Consider the following 19439-nt stretch of genomic DNA (forward strand, 5'->3'; position numbering starts at 1 on the left):
GCTACACCACCACTGACTTCCGCAACCTAACCCATTGTGATCCATATAGCATTAGTGGTTGCTTGTGATGCCCGAAAAATCCGGCTATAGTAATCCCACGTTAATGATTCCATATCACCCTAATTACAAAGATCAATTTCCCCTGGATAAAATTCAAACCCAAATTCAAATTTAATTAGCAAGTGAAATTATTACTTCTTCAAACATTAAAATAAAAATGTAGGTTTGGTTGCAAATTTTCACTAACTATTTTTCATACATAAAACAACATTATTTGACTCACCTAGTAGTTCCTAGGAAAATTGTAAAGAGGTCCCACATCAACTAAATAGCCTTTTATAATAAACAAATATATCATTAAGTCCATTTGACCTCAAAATATTTGGACCACTCCTAGTTATGGCCTAGTATTTAAGTGCCAAGTTGCTTACTAAACTAAGATCATTGGATAGTAAGATAAATTACTAAAACCAAAAAAAAGGAGAAAAGGAAATTCCCTGGGGCACTGGGCCTAAGTGCACAGTGCATCGGCCCGGCCCCTGCTACAGGCTGGCCCGGCCCAACCTGGCCGGCCTTTTCCTCAACCTCTCGCCGAGGGGAACGTCGAGCCTTGCTCGCACGCCGTCCACGCGGTGGATGTCGCGCTGTTGGCCATCCCACGGTCACGGTGATAGATAAGATGAGCCCCCGCTGCCCTACAATCCCCTCTGAACCCTATTCCCCTCGTTCGCCTCCCCCACGCATCTCCCTCCCGATCCCGAGCCCACCCGAGCAAAGCCGCCGTTGTGCCATTGTCGTAGACGTCCTCTGAAGCCCTCTAGCGCGGCACACTATTGTCCAGGAGCAGCACCATCGACCTCTACATCGACTACATCACTGGATCGGATGAGAACGCCACTGCAATCGACGCATCGTCCACCTATTCACCCACGGCCGCCGGCGCCATTGTCGCTCGATCCCTCATCTCCGGTTCCTTCCCGGCCACCTCGAGCTCACTTTCGGCACCGCGGTGAGCCTCTCCTCTGGTTGCTACTTTTTTCTGGCTCGATCTGTGCCCGTAGTGTCCGCCTCGCGAGGTTCGTTCGCCATGGCTGCCCCGAAGCTCTAGTACGCGTATGCATACTTACTGCTGCTCTCTACCGCGACTGCATGTTGCTGCTCTGTACTGCTGCGGCCGCTACTAATCCTGCCGCTACCGCTGGCCGCCGCTCGCGCCTACAGCCTGTGATGTCCCATGCTACTGCCGCCCTGGCCTCGCGCCATGCCGGAGCCCGCCTCTGCGAGACGGCGCACCGCCCGTTCGCGCAGCCCGACTCCCGCGCATGGCCTCACCGCTGCTCGCCCGATTCCGCAGCCGCTGCTCCTCTTGCCCCCTGCTCGCCCTGCTGCTCCTCCTTCTTGCGTTGCTGTTCTGCTTCGCTTTGCTGCTGCTCTGTTTACTGCTGCAGCCGGCTGCTGCTGATGCTTGGGCATGGCGTGTGTGTGCACAACATGCATAGCCGGATGGGAAACGCTTGCTGCCGGCTGACCGGCTAATGTTTCGGCCGGTCACTTGGACGCGCGACACACTGACCTGTGGCCCAGGCATTTATTACTCTCCCCTTTTCGGCCTTATCTTCTTCCTCATGGACCTCGTCTACTCGTTTTTCTCTAGCAAGGACCGCATTTGGATGTTTTCTCCCCGTCGTCCCCAACCAAACTGCACCATCACCACTTTTCCTCCTCCTATCTGTGTAGGGTGCATCTACAGAGCTGCGGCCCGTGCGCGCGGTGCTGCCATCGGCCACGGCCATGCTACAACCGTGTACAACAGGGAGCTGGAACCATGTACACTGGGAGCTGGAACCGGCTATGCGGGGCGCTGCATCGGTGCCTACAGGATGAGGCAACACGGCGTTGGCCATGCGACAACCATGTACGCCGAGAGCTGGAACAGGCAAACGTGGGAGCTGCATCCGGCCTACAGGATGCTACCACCGGCGATGAAGACTGATGCAACCATTCATGATGGCGCCCCGACCCATGACAGCGGCGACGTTGTTTTTGCTGCATCCATCGTCGTTGACGTTTGCTGCAAGACGCCCTGACCCACGACGGCGGTGACGACGTTTTGCTGCATCTGTCGTCGTTTTTGCTATCACCGACGCGATGTTTTGCTGCAACCATTCATGACGGCGCCCTGAGCCCCGACGGTAGCGACGCCATTTTTGTTGCATCCATCGTTGTTTTTTCCTACAGAATCCACCGATGAATCCAAAAGCTGGAACTGATGAATAAAAACAGATGGGCGGCGGAGATGTTGAAACCACCGATATGGGTGTTACAACCATTGACAAAAAAAGCTTCAAGCCTAGATCGAAAAAGCTTCATTCATCGACAGCGGAAGCTTCGACCAGCCACTGCCAAACTGAAAAAGCTGCAACCGTTACTTAAAAAGCTTCAACCATAGGTGTAAAACCTTCAACTGGAAGATATACAAAGTTTCAATCGGGCACTGCAAAACGAAAGAAGGTTTTTTTTTGAGCCGAGACCGTAGAACAATCGTTCTACGGTAATTTTCATTATAAAATGCAACAAAGTACAAATGTTACATGACATGCCATGTCCGAGCAAGAATGTCAACCAATACCGGTTCTATGAAACATCGTAATGATTACAGATGAAATGTTATCCAATTATTGATCAATGTGGCCTTTTCATGCTTAGCTTGAAAAGTAGTGATCTGTAGACTTTCTCTTAGGTAGAATTTCCAAGTAGCTAGATGAATCAGAGCCCGTCTGAAGATCTTATCATTCCTTGTAAGCCAGAGGCTCCAGCAACCCAAAACGAAAGATGTTGCAACCGTTTACAGAACAAGCTTTCAATAATTGATGAAAAAAGTTTCAGTCCGGATGGTGGAAAGCTTGAACTTATGAAAAATGCTTCAACCGGCATGGAAATAGCTTCATCCGGTGTGAGAAAAAACTTCAACTGAATGCGTCGATGGTGTGAGCGGCGACGTTGAGTGCTGCGGCCGGCAGCACACCGATGCAGTGACGAATGTGCTACGATGGCGGCTACTAGGTCCTGCAATGACATAGGTGTCAGCCTGCTACAAGACGGCGGCGTTTTTCTACGGGGCGACTACTTCCTACTTGAATGGCAAGGGCGGATCTGCGAACGGCGACCACTGGCAACGAGGGCGCCCGGCCACTACGAAACCATGGGGAATGTTGCAACCTTGCTACGACAAGATGCAACCGTCCCACGATGGAGCTGCAACTGGTGAAGCGACGGCGGCAATCAGTGATAGGGAAAGCTGCGACCGCAGTGAGGAAAGCTGCAACTGAGACCAAAGAAAGCTACAACGGGCATCCAAAAAAGCTACAATCGGCGATAGAAAAAGCTTCAACCGGCGATGGCAGAGTTGACCATGGTGCAAGTGGTGACACCGAAGGAGCTGCGCGGTGGTGCATGGTGCCGCTGGAACGGCCGTGTGGCATGCTACTACTGTGGCGACTAGGTGCTACAACGAACGACGACTCCTGCGACACGCAATGCTCGAAGTTGTGAGACCATGGGACGGCTGGTTGGACGCCACCGACACCTATGCCGCGACGTACGAGCGGCCATGGCTGGAGGCGTTGGGCCGATGACGCACACAAGGGCCGGCATCCAGCGTTGAGTGTGGGAGGAGTAAACGATCTCCTTATTTTCTGGCGTCAAGTACGGCAACGCATGAAGTATGGAGTAATAACGGTTTGTGGATTTATTAATATAGTATAATAAGCAAGGAAAAAGGACGACCGACCCACGTAACATACGATCGGACGGATTAAATTAATTTGATCGAACGGTCATTAGCTGACCGGCGCACGCTTCCACCGGTCTGTCGGCGCCTAGCATCGGCCGTGCCTCTGGTCGGCCCTTTGTAGTTGTGAGATGTGTGTGTGTGTATGCAGCGTGTGTGTGGCCGGCTGCGTCTCTGGATGTGACCGGCCCTATTTAGTTTAGTAGCTAATTAGTAGTTAGACTAATTAGTACTACTTTGGATAATTGCTAGCCTATGACATGTGGCCCTTTATGTTAATTTAACCCCTCCATTTTAGTTTATCCATCAATTGAATTATGTGTCAATGACATGTGGGACACATCCTTCCTTTTGGCTAGTCAGTTTGACTTGGTCAAATTCGGATTAAATTAAATAAAAATATTCCATAAATCATAGAAAATACTATAAACTTTGAAAAATCATATTAACTAATCCGTAGCTCGGATGAAAATACTTTGTACACGAAAGTTGCTCAGAACGACGAGGCGAATCCGAATACACAGTCCGTTCATCCACCACGCATCCCTAGCATAGAGAACCTGTAACCTTCCCCCTTCGGTCCGCCTGTCTGAAAACGCGAAACACTGGGAATACATATCTGGATGATTCCCCCTTCACCGGTATCGCCTACTACTGCGTTAGGTCACCCTAGCACCGCGTATTGCCATGTTATCCTTTGCGTTGCTTTGATTGCTCTGTTATTTATTGTGTTCCCCTCCATTACTTCTTTCCAGTAGACCCCGAGACCGATGTCGGTACCCCGGTGATCGACTACATCAACGACGAACCCTTCTTGCCAGAGCCACCAGGCAAGCCCCCCCTTGATCACCAGATATCGCCTACTCTCCTCTATACTGCTTGCATTAGAGTAGTGTAGCATGTTACTTCTTTTCGTTAATCCTATTCCAATGCATAGCCTGTCATTGTTGCTACAGCTGTTGATACCTTACCTGCAATCCTAAATGCTTAGTATAGGATGTTAGTTTATCATCAGTGGCCCTACATTCTTGTCTGTCTACCATGCTATACTATCGGGTCATGATCACGTCGGGTGTTGATCACGGGTATATACTATACATACATACTATACATGTTGTGACTAAAGCCGGGTTGGCTCATTGAGTACCCGCAAGTGATTCCGATGTTGGGGCTTGAAGGGGCAGGTGGTTCCACCCAGGTAGTGGTGGGCCTGGGTTCCCGACAGCCCCCAACTATTACTTTGAGGCGGAGCGACAGGGCAGGTTGAGACAACCTAGGAGAGAGGTGGGCCTGGCCCTGGTCGGTGTTCGCGGTTACTTCAAAATAACGAGCTTAACGAGATCTGGGTATTTGATCTGAGTCTGGCCACTGGCCTATATGCACTAACCAACTACGCGGGAATAGTTATGGGCACTCGACGTCGTGGTATCAGCCGAAGCTTTCGTGACGTCAGCGACTAAGCGACGCGCGCCGGGTTGGATTGGAACGCCTGCTCTTGTATAAGGGAGGCTAGGTCTGCTCATCGTAGCCGATCTTCTTCGTGAGGAGGTCTTGAGTTCTTCCCTAAAGAGGGGTCTTGAATCCGCTTGGGGGGATCTTCTCCGGTGGAGGCTCGAATCTCCGTGGAGAAGGTAACCAAGTGGATGAGCAAAGCTCTCACACAAACATGAGCTAAACCTTTGCTAACCCTAGAAAGTTGTACGGGGTGGAGTATATATAGTCTAGGGGGGAGAAGGGATACACGGTCCTCGGCCCTTCATTGTGCGCAGACATGGGAGGCCGGATGTCCGGGCTTTCAGCGACGCCGGATGTCCGGGCTGGGGGGCCGGATGTCCGGGCTGGAGTGGTGGCATTTGCTGCTCTCGGGTTCGGAGGGGACGGATTTCCGGGCCGGTGGCCGGATGTCCGGGGGCTCGGGAGAGGCCAGATGTCCGGGCTGCCGGGGCCGGATGTCCGGGGCCTGTAGCTTCCGGCGGCTGTGCTGCTGTAGTGGAAGACGCTCTAGGGGCCGAATGTCCGGGGCCTTGGTCGGATGTCCGGGGCCTGGGAGATGCTCTTGGCTCCTTCCATTGGCTCTCCTCATCCGTGGACTTGGGGACTTGTACATCTTCATGCGCATCTTCGGGAGGGCCCTCTTGGTGCCTAATCACGCACAACACCTCGGACTTAGGTAGTAGCCATGTCTCATGCATAGAAAGTGGAAGTTCGGAGAGGAGTGAGTTCACCTTATCTTCGATAGCTTTGGCTCGGGCTCGTGTCATTGGTCCAAGTGGTGTCGTTGGAGGTGTAGGTGCGTCCATGGGGATGATCTTGGGATGCTCCACATCATCTCCCCTCCCTTCGGGAAGATCCGTCCTCGGATCGAAATCCTCATCACCATGGTAGGCCGAGAGATCTTTGATGTTGAAGATGTCGCTCACGGAGTACTTGTCATGAGGGATGTCGATCTTGTATGCGTTGTTGTTGTAACGTGCAAGCAGCTTGAATGGTACATCCGCGCGTGGTCGAAGTTTGGACTTGCGTTCTTGGGGAAAGCGGTCCTTACGAAGGTGTACCACACGAGGTCTCCAATGTTGAATATCATAGGGTGCTTGTTGACATTGAGCTTGGTCGCAAGGCGTAGTACTTGGCGCTCGATGGTGTTTCTTATATCTTCATGCACCTTCTTGAGATGGGTCGCTTGTGCACTTGCGTCCAAATTGATGCGCTCTTGGAGTGGTAGAGGGAGAATATCCAATGGTGACAAAGGGTTGAATCCGTAGACGACCTCGAAAGGGGACTTGCTGGTTGTTGAGTGTCTTGCTCGGTTGTAGGCGAACTCGGCGATGGGTAGACACTCCTCCCACTCCTTGATGTTCTTCTTGATGAGTACTTGAAGTTGAGCGGAGAGTGTGCGGTTTGTCACCTCTGTTTGGCCGTCGGTTTGAGGATGGTACGCCGTGGAGAAGAGTAGCTTGATTCCGAGCTTGGCACATAGGGTCTTCCAAAAGTAGCTAAGGAACTTGACGTCGCGGTCCGAGACGATGGTCTTTGGCACACCATGGAGACGCAATATTTCCCTACAAAAGAGATTAGCAACATGTGAAGCATCGTCTATCTTGTTGCAAGGAATAAAGTGTGCCATTTTTGAGAAACGGTCCACAATGACTAATATGGAATCTTTCCCATTTCGAGTCCTAGGCAAACCGAGTACAAAGTCCATGCTAATGTCTTCCCATGGTTGGTAAGGAATTGGTAGAGGCATATAGAGGCCATGAGATTGAGCTTTGGACTTAGCTTTGCGACATGTAGAACATCGGTTGGTGAAACGATTGACGTCCCGAAACATCTTGGGCCAAAAGTAGTTCTTCGAGAGCGTGGCGAACGTCTTGTCGCATCCGAAATGTCCCATTAACCTTCCTCCATGCGATTCCTGCAAAAGCAACAAACAAAGAGACGACTCGGGGATCCAAAGTTTGTTAGCTCTCATAACATAGCCATCTTTGATGTAACAGCGTTCCCAAGATGTATTCGACAAACACTTGGCATAAGGAGTAGCAAAAGTTGCATCATGCTCATACAAGTCTTTGATATGCTCGAAGCCAATGACATCTAACTCAAGTTGCGTGATAAGCATGCATATGCGGGAAAGAGCATCCGCTACTATGTTTTCTTTACCCTTGATGTACTTGATGACATAAGGAAAAGACTCAATAAATTCACTCCATTTAGCATGATGCTTGTTCAACTTGGTTTGACCCTTAAGGTACTTGAGGGTCTCATGATCGGTATGAATGATAAACTCATGGGGACGAAGGTAATGTTCCCATTCATGCAAACCGCGGACTAAAGCATATAGCTCTTTGTCATAGATGGGGTAATTGAGTTGCGCTCTGGAAAGTTTCTCACTAAAGTAAGCTATGGGGCGCTTCTCTTGCGTTAACACACCCCCTATGCCATTACCACTAGCATCGCAATGAATCTCAAAAGGTTTGTCAAAGTTGGGTAAGGCAAGCACGGGAGCATGAGTAAGCAAGTTCTTAAGCTCATTGAAAGCGGTATCTTGGGATGGTCCCCAAACAAAAGGCGCATTCTTCTTGCTCAAAGCATGCAAAGGCAAAGCAATGGTGCTAAAATCCTTCACAAAGCGACGATAGAAACCCGCAAGGCCAAGAAAACTACGCACTTGATGCAAGTTGGTTGGTTGCGGCCAAGTCTTAATAGCATCGATCTTGGACTCATCAACATGAACACCCTTAGAAGAAACAACATAACCCAAGAAAACGAGCTTATCAACACCAAAAAGGCATTTCTCCATATTAGCATAGAGTTTGATAGATTTGCAAAACGGTGCGGACATGGGTGACATGCTCTTTGATAGATTTGCTAAACACAAGAATGTCATCGAAGTAAACCACGACAAATATACCAATGTAAGGGCGAAAGACATGATTCATAAGGCGCATAAAAGTGCCCAGTGCTTCCGAAAGACCCATAGGCATGACTAACCACTCATACAAACCAAACTTGGTTTTGAAGGTAGTTTTCCATTCATCACCCTCTTGTATGCGGATTTGATAGTAACCACTCTTAAGATCAATTTTGGAAAATATAGTGGCACCGCTAAGCTCATCAAGCATATCATCTAGGCGTGGAATGGGGTACCTATAGAGAACGGTGATAGCATTGATAGGTCTACAGTCGGAGCACATGCGAAAGCTATCGTCACGTTTTGGCACAAGAATGACCGGGACGGCACATGGGCTCAAACTCTCACGCACATGTCCATGGTCGATAAGATGTTTTACTTGCCTTTGTATTTCTTTTGTTTCGTCGGGGTTGACACGGTATGGAGATTCGTTCGGAAGAGGTGCTCCGGGGATGAGGTCGATTCGGTGCTCAATGCCTCGTAGAGGAGGTAGACCCAGAGGTAGCTCACCGGGGAAAACATCTTGAAATTCCTGCAAAAGAGAAGACAATACTAGAGGAAGAGTGTGAGAAGTGTTAGTTTGTGGTGCATTGTCCTTGCACACGAGGACATAGTGTAGGACACTTGGTGGGTTCTCACACACTTCTCTTATCTCACGTTTCGTGGCAAACATAACTAGGTTTTTGTCTTCGCTCACGTGGAGGCACTCGATTTTGGCTTGTGGCGCTCACTCTCTTTTTGGTGGCTCGCTCTCTCACTATGATCTCCACGATGGGTGGCTTGCTTGTCGGCGATCACTTGACTTGGCGACATTGGACGGATGACGTACTCCTTGCCCTTCATCTTGCAGATGTAGTGGTTCGTTCGGCCATTGTGGATGACTCCTCTATCGAATTGCCATGGCCGTCCAAGGAGAAGATGACAAACGGTCATTGGAACGACGTCGCACTCCAAGGTGTCTTCGTAGGCGCCGATTTTGAAGGAGACTTGTACTCGGTGCTCGACTTGGATGGTGCCGGAGTCACTAAGCCATTGCACTTTGTATGGATGTGGATGCTTCGTCTTGGGCAATTGGAGCTTGGAGCAAAGTTCTTCACTTGGGAGATTATGACAACTCCCGCCATCGATGATGACCTTGACGGATCGTCCATTGATGCCGACCTTGGTGTGGAATATGTGGCATCGTTGGTCTTCTTCTTGGTGATGTTGGAGAGTCAAGACTTTGGAGACAACAAGCGCGGGACTTGAGTCTTCATCACAAAAGACTTGTTCTTCTTCATTGTTCACTTGGCGGTGCATGGAGACTTGCTCGAGGGCTTCCATTTCGCCTTCCCTCATGGAGTCATAAGTGCCATCGTCATTGAAGACCATAGTTCGCTTGTTGGTGCACTCGTAGGACTTGTGGCCCCGGCCTCCGCAAGTGAAACACTTGAAGGAACTCGTCTTGACGGTCTCATCGGTTGGGGTTGATGATGATGAAGCTCTCGCCTTGAAGTTGCTCGTAGGAGGATGGCTTGTAGTTTACGAAGCTTTCTTGGAAGTCGACTTGTCGATGTTGGAAGTAGAAGGTCTTGTAGTCGGTGTTGGAATCGTTGAAGCTTGGTTGTTGGAGAAGCCGTAGGACTTGGATGAGAACTTGGCATACTTGAAATCATCTTGCACTTGGCGTTCCGCTTTGGTAGCTTGGTGCACTAGCTCGATGAGATTTGAGTATGGTTGGGAGTCGGCGATCTTCTTGATAGGATGATTGAGTCCATTCAAGAAACGTGCCATTGTTTGCTCATCATCTTCCGTGACATTGGCTCTTATCATTGCAATCTCCATATCCTTGTAATATTCTTCAACGCTCTTTATTCCTTGCTTGAGTTGTTGGAGTTTCTTGAAGAGGTCGCGGTTGTAGTAGGTAGGTACGAAGCGTGCTCTCATGACATCCTTCATTTGCGCCCAAGTAGTGATGGGTGGTTCACCTCTTGCCTTTCGGCGCTCTATGATTTGTTCCCACCAAACGAGGACATAGTCTAGGAACTCAAGGGATGCCATCGCGATCTTCTTCTCTTCTTCATAATTGTGCAAACGGAAGATCTTGTCAACCTTCAATGCCCATGAAAGGTACTCTTCGGGATCGTTTCTTCCGTTGAACATGGGCATGGTGAACTTGAGTTTGCCATAACGTTGCTCTTCATTGTGTTGGGGTCGAGGATGATGACGCCCATGTTGTTGATGATTGATCAACTCGTGGTGCTCTTGGCGCGGAGGGTTGTTATCGTCATGTTGTTCTTGCCGTGGAGGATCTCCATTGTCTTCATGATCTGGATTGACTTGTTGTTCCTGGCGAGCTTGTGGAGGAGCTCGTCGAGCTCGAGGAGGAAATTGATGATGCACGCGAGCTTGAAATCTTCATTCTTGAATTTCTTCGTGAAGTGCTTCCTATTTGTTCACGGGCTTGTCGGCTTCGGTCGGCTACGGCTCGACTCGAATCGCGTAGAGCTTGTTGCGCCGCCAGTGCTTGAGCGTCACGGAGTTGTTGTTCTTGACGTTGTGCCTCGGCATCTTGAGCATTTTGGTGTAGACGCGCTCGCTCTTCGTCTTCATGTTGGCATTGTCGTTGCCGTTCTCGTGCTAGCGCAAAGGCCTCTTGAGTTTGACGTTGTCGGCGCTCTTGAGAGTCGGTGTCTCGTAGTGGATTGAGGCTTGCTTGATGGTCGGTGCGCGCGGCTCGGCGAAGGGTGTTCGATGTCGGTGTACTTGAGCCGGAGAGGGTGAAGTCAGAGTGACGGCTTGAACGGCTCCTTCTTGTAGTGGAAGATGAGCGGTTGAGCAACAAAGCACGAATTCCGTCCATCCTTGCGTCATTCGCTTGCTTGTGATCGTCGAGCTTGTGGTCGAAGTAGTCCCTTGTACATTGCTCGGAATGTCGCAATTCGGCGGCAAGGTTGTCGATGCGTTCACTCATAGTTTGTTTCTCTTGATGCAAAGCACGTTGAGCACCAAAGAGGTGACTCTTGGTGACGAAGGAGTTCATGTTGTCGTCTTGCTCCCTTGACCGAAGTTGAAAGTGGATCGAGGATCACTCCAATGTAGGACAAGAAAATAGCACAATTGGTACTAGTTCTTGTCGGTTTCTCACACCTACACAAGTAAAAGATTTTGGTGGAGCTTGGTTAGGATGGTGGCACAAAATTTGATGCAATTGTAAGTGAGCTTCAATAATGTTGGAAAAGATTCGCAAGATGCAATGTAACAAGTAGACCAAGCATATAAGGTACACGGAAACACACACGCAAAAAGATAAGTGGGGTTGTGCAACCAAGGGTGAGCCAAAATGTGGAATCCACAAAAATGCTCTTGTTGCACAACACTAGAGAGACGCTAGCACGATTGCACAATAGGCGGATACAAGAACTTGCGCACAACCTACTTAGCAAAAATGCAACGACTTCTATCCCAAATATTTCTTTATGCAAGGTGTTGCTATGATATGATTCAAGATGATCGAGTATGACAATCTTCATGTTGTAAGATGCTATGGTTCTTGCTTAAAAGCTTGTTTGGCTCTTTGATGTTTGAGCTCTTTTCTCATGCAAGGCTTGACGAACCAAGATAGCAAATGAATATGGGATGACAACTTTGTGACACAAGAGATGATACCAATATATGCAACAATGATGTATGTATGCTATGGGAAGTATGATCACTATTGTGCACAAGTCTCGTTGCCGGCAATACTCAATGGCTAGTCTCGATGGGTAAGCAACGCAAAGGAGTAAGGCTATGATGGCTATCAATGTAATGGCAAGAGTGATATGTCCAATACCAATATGAGGTTACCGGTCTTGCTTCTGGTATGGTGTCAAAATGGTGGCACGAATACCAAGATGTAGTCGAGGTGGTCGTTGTTGATGACGATGTAGGACGACAGTGATGATGTAAGACACGTCCGTGGCGAAGATGAGCGGCGGTGATGTCGATGTCGAACCGTACCTAGATAGCCGAAACACAAAAGGATACGGTACCACACCCAATTCTCAAACCTCAAAGTAGCAAATGTGTCGGAGGGCGAAACGCTCCAAAAATGGTTGGGTTATGCGGAAGTGGTGGAGGTATGCGGAAGTATATATGGTATATGTTGGGCACCGGAACAAAATTTGGTGGAAATTGGGCGGAAAACGGGGCGGTGGATGGAGATGTTGCTGCCAGGGGTTGGATGTCCGGGTGGAAGGCCGGATGTCCGGGTGGGGCACGATGTCCGGGCTTGACGGGCCGGATGTCCGGGCTCTGGATCTGGGGACGAACGGGATGAACACCGCGTGGTGAGGTTAAGTCCGGCCGAAATTCAGAAGAATTTGTGGATGGAAATTGGGGGGGAAAAGGATGGGAAGCTAGATCCACTCAAAACAAAGCAAATCCATGGATCCAAACCAACAAAATCTCAACACACCAACAAATCACAAAAAAAAATCTGGGGCTATTTTTGGTGGGGAATTTTCGAATAAGGACGAAAAACAACAAAACAAGGCTAGAAACACGACGGGGAGGCTCCGAAATCGTGATCAACGTGGCTTTTGATACCAAGATGATGTAGGGTAGAACCCTAATCGGCCGATCTTTCACGAAAGGGGCGGATCCCGCGAAGAACACGAGGAACACAAAGAGGGAAACGAGGGAAATCACAAGCGGAGACACAAGAGGAACACTCAAACTAACAAGAACAAGTCACACAAGTGCTAGATCCTCGAATACATAAGAGAAGATACACGATCCACGGACAACTAAGGACGATACAAGGGTAGCCGGTCTTCTCCGCGAGGAGGTCTTGAGTTCTTCCCTAAAGAGGGGTCTTGAATCCGCTTGGGGGAATCTTCTCTGGTGGAGGCTCGAATCTCCGTGGAGAAGGTAACCAAGTGGATGAGCAAAGCTCTCACACAAGCATGAGCTAAACCTTTGCTAACCCTAGAAAGTTGTATGGGGTGGAGTATATATAGTATAGGGGGAGAAGGGATACACGGGCCTCGGCCCTTCACTGTGCGCAGACAGAGGAGGCCGGATGTCCGGGTTGGTCGGGCCGGATGTCCGGGCTTTCAGGCGATGCCGGATGTCCGGGCTGGGGGGCTGGATGTCCGGGCTGGAGTGATGGCATTTGCTGCTCTCGGGTTCGGAGGGACAGGATTTCCGGGCCGGTGGCCGGATATCTAGGGGCTCGGGAGAGGCCGGATGTCCGGGCTACCGGGGCCGGATGTCCGGGGCCTGTAGCTTCAGGCGGCTGTGCTGCTGTAGTGGAAGACGCTCCAGGGGCCGGATGTCCAGGGCCTTGATCGGATGTCCGGGGCCTGGGAGATGCTCTTGGCTCCTTCCGTTGGCTCTCCTCATCTGTGGACTTGGGGACTTGTACATCTTCATGCGCATCTTCGGGAGGGCCCTCTTGGTGCCTAATCATGCACAACACCTCGGACTTAGGTAGTAGCCATGTCTCATGCATAGAAAGTGGAAGTTCGGAGAGGAGTGAGTTCACCTTATCTTCGATAGCTTTGGATCGGGCTTGTGTCATTGGTCCAAGTGGTGTCGTTGGAGGTGTAGGTGCGTCCATGGGGATGACCTTGGGATGCTCTGCATCACGGCATCTTCGCCTACTTCCCATGAGTTCGCCTACATCGACATCATGAAGTACAAGGCGACCACCTGCGAGCGAGGGTGACACTTCCATCTTCGGAGGCCCCCCAAGGAAGATGGCCGAGCATGGGACATTCCCTTCGGTCATGGAGACGAGCTACGAGGTGCCACATCATATGGGCCTCCTACAACAAGACGGCGACAAGAAGGTTGAGCAAGGGCCATCCCCTTCGACCACGGCGCCAAGCATGAACCTCTTCAACTACATGAAGACGGCGCCCCCAAGGGACTCATTCTCCGAGTCAAGCTACGGGACCACACATGAGACCTTATCTTTGGTCTTAGAGGAGAGTGATGATGTGCCATCCTCGGCCTTCATGCACGGCTACGACTACGACATGATTGAGCATGGAGACATTTGTACCAACATCTCTCTGACACCGACATGTGACGAGATTCCCCCATTGCCATGTGAGGAGAGCCACCACCCCACGAGTGATATGAGTGATTCCACCATATGTGACATTGAGTGCATTTCCTATGAGTGGATGAGTGTGACCACCACTAGCCCCACACTTGAGAGCATGCCACACATCCTATGTGAGGTTGAGAGCCATGTGAGTGACTCCACCAACCATATGAGTGAGAGCATCCAAGAGAGAGTGAGTGATCCACAACACTTAGTGAGTGAGGTAGTTGAGACGGCATGTGAGGCCACTATGATTTCTAACGACTTACCCTCTACTCCAAGTGTGTTTTCTTCTTTGGTGCTAGGTCTCCTACATGACGACATGCCTACCCTCGACGAGTCCATACCTCCAACGATGACGATGGCCATGGTGGACGATGATGCGCTCCCCACATGGTTCCATCAAGATGAAGATGACCACGACATGGTCTTCGACACCTCACCTACAACACATGAGCGATGCTCCAAAGGTAACATAGGTGATGGTGCATCTCTTGTCCCACTAGCGGACTATCTTACCAATGATTGCTTGCATGATGTTGATCCACCTATTCCCATGCTCATGCTAGTGCGACTTCTTCATGTCATGACTTACCTATTTATGATGAATATGATGATGAGCATGTTGAGTTTCCTAGTTGTGATGCTATGCTCCATAGGATATCATGTGAAAATTCTTTTGGTCACATCATGTTTAACAATCCATTAAACTTGTCATATGCTATGAGTGAGATTTCCCATATTGCATCATTTCAATCTCAACATAGTAGCTATGCATGCCCCATTAAAATAAATCCCATTTGCATTTATGGCATAGATGACGAGATGATGGTCATTGGCTTTTGTTTTTCATGTGATGATATTGCTATGCTTCCTTTACATGATTTGCGCAATTCATCTACTATACCATGCCATTATCACGTTATTCCAAATATGCTTTGTTTTGGATGTTGTCAATATTCTCCATGTGATATTTCTACAAATGCTCATGAGGAGACCCCATAGTTTCTTCATACATATTAGGAGATTTTGATGCATTCCATACTTTGCATGATTCCCATAATTGCTTGCACCATATGCATTCAATGAATAACAATGCTCTACATATTTCTTGTGATGCATTACACAATTTGAGTCTCCGTTATGCTATACATAACAACAAACCTATCATGATGGATGGCATGTTTCTATATCACGCATCTAATTTATTTGGGCATTGGCTATTTTGTGCTAACCAACACATGCATGTGCGCATCATGATGGATGATGTGTACGTCTACCACGCACACACCTGTCTTTGTCTTCTGTAGGTACTCATGTATACGCGTCAATCTCTCAATCCCAATAGTTGACGAAACGAGCTCTTGAGAGCAATGACGCTTTGGGATCCCGCGGACTATTCTTACCACCATCCTCTTCGCGCAACGACTTCGCACATTCCTTTTACTTGGCTCTCACACGACTATGGGCTATTTACCATTTGTCACGTTATGCCCATTTTCTCGTGTTTACTTTTCATGCTATGCCTCTTTCTATGATTTTGCCATGCAATTGTGACCCTTGCGTGCATTTACCCATGATTAACCATTATACTATTTCTATGTGTATTTGCATGCTTGGTGGAGACCCTTGTTGCTATTGCCATGTTTATCATATGCCTCATGCTATTGATGCTTGTTGTGCTGGGAGAGTCATGATGTCCCATTGTTATTTACATATGGCCTCTCGCCAATACATGATGATATTTTTCTCATATCTCGTCTTCATGCTTATGATATGACCACCATTTGCACACATGACATGCTTGACATGATTCCCTCTAGTATGTTGCATCTACGCACTACTAGCTTAAACCACTTGATTGCTATGATTGCTTGGTTTGTTGCATCACCCATGTTCCTTTCTTACCCGTTTCCTTGGGTTGAGGACCTATATAGTCATGCCTCTCACATGATACATATTGTTCATTGTCGCTTGCCTCCAATTGTTGCATCTATGATTATTGATCTCGGAAACTTGGACACTTTACTTGTGATGCATTCTTGCTTGATTGCGCCTATTCTATTTGGTTGTTCTCGCATCATATGCCTCCATACTATGAAATGCTTCCTTGTCCTTTCTTATGATGAGCATGATGCATACACTTATTTGGTATTTTACCTCACGAATGATAGGTTTTGCACTTCCGCTAACCTCATTTGTTTTTCCAAGTGTTTGTCATGTTCTTTCATTTTGAAGGATTCACAAGGCGATACCGTCGTGAGACAATTTGGTCATGTGAAGGCATACACGATGTGCAACACCAACATTTGCGAGAATCTCCTAAAGGTGAACCCCTTCCCTTTGAGCCATCCTCAATTACGCATATTGGATGGGTCACTTTTTCATTCTTGTCTCCTTCTTGTTGTCTACATGATACATCTCGCGAACGGAGGTGCGACATGGGAGATTGGCTCTATGGGCCTTCACATTGAGGAGCGCTCGGAGTTATTGGATGCACCTTCGAACATCCACTCATGCCACGACATCGAGAATTGGTACACCAACACCTCCATATTTGTTGATTGTGCTCACACATGTCATGCTCGATGTACATATCATACACATGACAAATTTGTATCTTATGCATGGATTGACTCACATTATGATTGCCTTGTTGCATCTTCCCGGCCGGTCGTCCGGTGGCTGGGACTTTTCCTTCAGCCCTCCTTCTTCTCCGTCTTCTCATCCATCTTCCTCTTCTTCTTGTCCTTGCTCCTTAGGTTCTCCATGATACCTAAGTATGCACAAATTGTCAATATGAGGTAGTAACCATGTCTCATGTGCATCGAAGTGGCATTGTGAGAGGAGAGATGTCACCTCGGTTTCAAGAGCTCTTGCACATGCTCGTGTCATGGGTCCAAGAGGTGTCGAAGGAGATGTAGTTGGGTCCATGGGGATGGCCTTGGGATGCTCCGCATCATCTCACCTCCCTTGGGGAAGATCCGTCCTCGGATCAAATTCTTCATCACCATGGAAGGGAGAAAGATCTTTGACGTTGAAGATGTCGCTCACGTTGTACTTGTCGCGCGGAAGGTCGATCTTGTAAGCATTGTCGTTGTATCGTGCGAGCACCTTGAAAGGTCCATCTGCTCGGGGTCGAAGCTTGGACTTGCGTTCTTTTGGAAAACGGTCCTTGCGAAGGTGTAGCAATGCAAGATCACCAATGTTGAAGATCATAGGTTGCTTGTTGAAGTTGAGCTTGGTCGCAAGGCGTTGAACTTGGCGCTCGATGGTGTTTCTTGTATATTCATGCACCTTCTTGAGATGTGTCACACGTGCACTTGCGTCCAAATTGATGCACTCTTGGAGTGGTAGAGGTAGAGTGTCCAAAGGGGACAAAGGGTTGAAACCGTAGACGACCTCGAAGGGGACTTGCCGGTTGTTGAGTGTTTTGCTCGGTTGTAGGCGAACTCGGCGATAGGTAGGCACTCCTCCCACTCCTTGATGTTCTTCTTGATGAGCACCCGAAGTAGAACGGAGAGTGTGCGGTTGGTAACTTCCATTTGGCCGTCGGTTTGTGGATGACATGCCGTAGAGAAGAGCAGCTTGATTCTGAGCTTGGCACATAGAGTCTTCCAAAAGTAGTTAAGGAACTTGACGTTGCAGTCCGAGACGATAGTCTTTGGCACTCCATATAGGCGCAATATTTCCCTACAGAAGAGATTAGCAACATGTGAAGCATCGTCTATCTTGTTGCAAGGAATGAAATGTGCCATTTTTGAGAAACGGTCCACAACGACAAATACCGAAACCTTGCCATTTCTAGTCCTAGGTAAACCAAGTACAAAGTCCATGCTAATGTCTTCCCATGGTTGATATGGAATTGGAAGAGGAATATAAAGGCCGTGGGATTGAGATTTGGACTTAGCTTTGCGACATGTAGAGCAACGGTTGGTGAAGTGGTTGACGTCGCGAAACATCTTTGGCCAAAAGTAGTTTGTCGAGAGCGTGGCGAACGTCTTGTCGCGTCCAAAATGTCCCATTAAGCCTCCTCGATGAGATTCCTGCAAAAGCAACAAACGAAGAGAAGACTCGGGGATGCAAAGTTTGTTAGCTCTCATAAGATATCCATCTTTGATGTAATAGCGTTCCCAAGATGTGTGCGACAAACACTTGGCATAAGGAGTAGCAAAAGTAGGATCATGCTCATACAAGTCTTTGATATGCTCAAAACCAATGACATCCAATTCAAGTTGAGTAACAAGCATGCATATGCAAGAAAGGGCATCCGCTACAATGTTTTCTTTGCCCTTAATGTACTTGATGACATAAGGAAAAGACTCAATAAATTCACTCCATTTAGCATGACGCTTGTTCAACTTGGTTTGGCCCTTGAGGTACTTGAGCGTTTCATGATCGGTATGAATGATAAACTCATGAGGGCGAAGACTGTGTTCCCATTCATGCAAAACGTGGACTAAAGCATATAGCTCTTTGTCATAGTTGGGGTAATTGAGTTGCGTTCTGGAGGGTTTCTCACTAAAGTAAGCTATGGGGCGCTTCTCTTGCATTAACACACATCCTACGCAATTACCACTAGCATCGCAATGAATCTCAAAGGGTTTGTCAAAGTTGGGTAAAGTAAGCACGGGACCATGAGTAAGCACATTCTTAAGCTCATTGAAAGCGGTATCTTGCGATGGTCCCCAAACAAAAGGCACATTCATCTTGCTCAAAGCATGCAAAGGCGAAGCAATGGTGCTAAAATCCTTCACAAAGCGACGATAGAAACCCGCAAGTCCAAGAAAGCTACGCACTTGTTGCAAATTGGTTGGTTGTGGCCAAGTCTTAATAGCATTGATCTTGGACTCATCAACATGAACACCCTTAGAGAAAATAACAAAACCCAAGAAAACGAGCTTGTCAATGCCAAAAAGGCATTTCTCCATATTAGCATAGAGATGCTCTTTTCGAAGAGTTTGCAAAACAGTTCTAACATGGGTGACATGCTCTTTGAGAGACTTGCTAAAAACAAGGATATCAGCAAAGTAGACCACAACAAATATACCAATGTAAAGGCGAAAGACTTGATTCATAAGACGTATAAAAGTACCCGGTGCTTCCGATAGACCCATAAGCATGACTAACCACTCATACAAGCCAAACTTGGTTCTGAAAGCGGT

General features: G+C 48.3%; 1 long non-coding RNA gene across 1 annotated transcript; it reads left to right on the forward strand.

The window, feature by feature from the left end:
* Nucleotides 1-402: 402 nt before the first annotated feature.
* On the forward strand, nt 403-2312 carry LOC125536841 (uncharacterized). The gene is made up of 2 exons (XR_015616390.1): nt 403-1009; nt 1738-2312. It is a non-coding gene; the product is annotated as an uncharacterized LOC125536841 (long non-coding RNA).
* Nucleotides 2313-19439: the final 17127 nt, after the last annotated feature.

This window comes from Triticum urartu, chromosome 2A (assembly GCF_056163025.1).
Source record: "Triticum urartu cultivar PI428250 chromosome 2A, HENAU_Tu73, whole genome shotgun sequence".
In the NCBI taxonomy this organism is placed as follows: domain Eukaryota; kingdom Viridiplantae; phylum Streptophyta; class Magnoliopsida; order Poales; family Poaceae; genus Triticum; species Triticum urartu.